Source organism: Cydia pomonella, unplaced genomic scaffold (assembly GCF_033807575.1).
Source record: "Cydia pomonella isolate Wapato2018A unplaced genomic scaffold, ilCydPomo1 PGA_scaffold_52, whole genome shotgun sequence".
Lineage (NCBI taxonomy): Eukaryota > Metazoa > Arthropoda > Insecta > Lepidoptera > Tortricidae > Cydia > Cydia pomonella.
Genome location: NW_026907885.1, coordinates 17,330 through 20,865, shown reverse-complemented (window position 1 = coordinate 20,865; position 3,536 = coordinate 17,330).

Genomic DNA, 3,536 nt, shown 5'->3' with positions numbered 1-3,536 from the left:
CAACAGTACTAATAAATCATGAAGTACATTGAATACTTCATTAGTATCATTTTCCATTAAAACTTCATTAAAACTAAGGCTATGAATGTAATTTATAAATTTGTTCATATTATCGACGCTGAAGTCACGTTTTATTATGTACCATGTTTTAACAATGAAATCCTTATTCGTATTTATAGTAACAGATTGAGCAGTATCATGATCCGACAGACTAAGTCTATGTATTTTGCCTACTGCACTTTTGAAATTACTTACTATATTATCAATACACGTATGTTGCCTTGTAGCTTCATTAATATGAGGGATTAAGTTATGAGTCGTGAATACTTCACACAATAGTTTTTTTTTGTTTGAGTTAGATAAAAAGTCAACATTAAAGTCTCCAGCGATAACTAAATTGTAATTCTGGTTTTCTAAGTTATTAAGAAGTACTTCAAGCTGTTTCAGACCTGTTTGAAAATCTGAGTTAGGGGTTCTGTACAAACATATAATTCTCGTTTTTATAGATTTAATAGTAATACCGCAAATTTCAAAGTCTTTCTCCATTGCTAAATCCTTAATAATATCTAACGGTTCACATTCAACACTATCCCTGCAAAGTATACATGTTCCTCCTCTACGCGCATTTTGTCTAGAAAAATTTGCCACAAGGTTATAACCAGGAATATTGAGATAATTTTCTTCTCCTTTAATTATGAATGTTTCAGTCAGACAAATTACATCAATATGAGAGTTCATTTCCTCCATTTCCCGAATGGCTACTTCTAGTTCACTCGATTTGTTCAACACTCCTGCTATATTCTGGTGTAAAATGCGAAATTGAGCTTTCCTATTCTTTACGAAAAAACCCTTCTTTTTTATCTTCTCCATTCAAGACTTGCTCGTTTCTGGAACTTGTCGGATTACCTTTACTATCTTGGTTATGTGTATCATTCTTGTTGAATTCCTCATTATTCCATCTTATGTCTTCAATGGTTTCCTTTAATTTCATGCATATATTTTTAATCCCTAAGTTATTAATGTCCCCTGGGTGTCTCCTAAACATATCGTAGTCATATGACAGATTCTCATTTGAGTCCAAGAGATAGGCATATTCATACGTGTGTATATCTCGCCAAAGCATGTTATTAAAAGTTTCGACTCTCCAGTTAAAGAGATTAACACCGTTTCGACATTTGTATGTGGCCGTGCATATAATGAAGTTTGTATGAAGTAACCCTTGCAGCGATTCCCTTATTATGGAAATTAAGGTATAGCAGTTAGTTGTATATTTAAAGTCTTCTTCTCCAATGAAAATAATGCAGTAGTCATTTTTTGTTAAGTTACGTTTTTAAATGGACGTCTTTTAAAATTTCCTTAATTCCTGCATTAGGTGACAAATAATGACATATCTGCGAGTTTTCCGCAAAACAAGTCGCAGCAATTTTTCGAAGCGCGTTCTTTTTATTGCTGCTTAGTAAAATGATTTTATTAGTTTTTTCCCTAAGTTTTGGTGTAGGTTTCTCGCTACTCAGGATTTGGCCTTGACTATTATCAGAATTCCCCCCTAGTTTAGCTTTTTTGCCTAAGTTACCTTTGTTCGATTGGGAAGATTCATTTGAACTAGAGCTGTCTCTAAAGCAATCTCGTCTTACAGAACCTGTCCTTTCTTCCACAACAGGGGTAGAATGCCATGTACTTAATTTTTTTGGTAATGGGGAAGGAGACGGAATTGATGGTGAAATTTTATTCTGTTCCTTAGTGTGTGTGTATTTATTTTTCCGCTTTCTACGTGAATTTCTTTGAGTTTTTCTTGGCGTTTTTTTATCAAAAATTGTTTTATACATGTTCATTTTTCTTTGATAATCTTCCATAGTTTTTTTTAGGTCACAGATTTCGCCGTTTAATCTATAAATTTCACTATGCGCACTTAAAAGCTGTACGTTTAGTTGGTCGATTTTTCCTTTAAGATTTTGTATGTCAGAGTTATTTTCTTGTCTCATGCTAGGCATGCTGCTCGCTGAATGTGGGCTGTCGTATCTGCTCGGTGAACAATTCAGGTCCTCATTGAGTGTATTGTTTGTTAAATTATCTAGAGACAAATGCAACGTTGTACTCAGAGTGATGTTAGATGCCAACATAGAAATTATTGCACAGGGTTGCCAGAATTATGATGTTCTAAAAAAAATTATGACACATGAGTTGGTCCAATATATTTGCACTGTAATGAGTATTACTGATACACAATACGTCTCATTGTTACGAATTTGTATTTTTATCTAGGTATTATGGAAATAAAATGTAATGAAGTGACAGTTGATGACCTAACGCGAACACCGAAGTTGGCAAATTGAGGGCATCTTTATCTGTCACTCTAATTACGCCTTAATGGGAGTAAAAGAGAGGGATGCCGCCCGCATTTGGGGAACGTCAGTATTCGCGCCAACATCTAAAAATCAGAAATCGGTATCTGCCTCTGTATTGCTCTTGCATGTTCGAGCAATAGAGATGCAGATACAGAAATCCCAGTAATCGTTCTTCACAGTAAGGTCGGTAAGGTCTTTGAATGCAGCATAGTCTCACAAATAAACTCTAGTTTCTATTTTATCAACTACTTATTATATATGCCGGTCAAACGACTTTGTTAGCAGAAAAAGACGCGAAATTCAAATTTTCTATGGGACGATAACCCTTCGCGCCTACATTTTTTTTAATTTGCCGCTTTTTTCTACAGACGAAAATGGTTTGACAGACTTTATCAACTCTATGACTACAAATTTAAATAAAAACTTCATTTTATTTTTAGAGTGATATATTTAGAAAATAAAATTAATTTTCGAACCACAGATGTTTTTATAGAATATAGTTCTCTGTAGTTGTATGGTTTAACGTACGGTACCTCCGGTCTACTTACGTTGCACCATATCGCATGTGATTTCGGATACCATCGTGCATCGTGTTTTTGTCTTTTTTGATCAATCAATTGAATTCGCAATGTATCTAAAATTTAAGGCTCATTCACCGCACACGGACAGAAAGTAAGTTAATTAATTCTCGGTGATCAGAGGGGCAATCGCGAAAACTAAAACCAATATTTCGTTATCTCTATCGCTCGATTTTGCAAGAGTGATAAAGAGTCAGATAACAAAATTTCGATTTTCGTGTTTTGCGGTAGGATCTCAGGTTTAGACAAAATCACGGATTTTTTAATGACCATCGAGAATCAGGACACTAACTCTCCGTCCGTGTGGGGTGAGCTTAGTTATTATTATTGCCTACATTAAAGGAAATTAAACAACAGATAGAGCGAGTAAGAGAATTTTAGAGTTAAGTAAAGTATATCTTTAGTAGCACGGCAAATCAACTTTTAGACACCGAAAATTTCGCTTAAAAATCCATCATCATTGCCACACCATCTGTTGTAGATGCTTGTTGCGGCGCTTGTGGGTTTATGGGGCTGGGCATCGCCGTTGGTGGCTATAAAGTCCTATAGCAGCGCGACATTTCTTTCCGCATCGATCGCATACAAATCGTGAGTTCGCAGGAGGTGGTAGAGC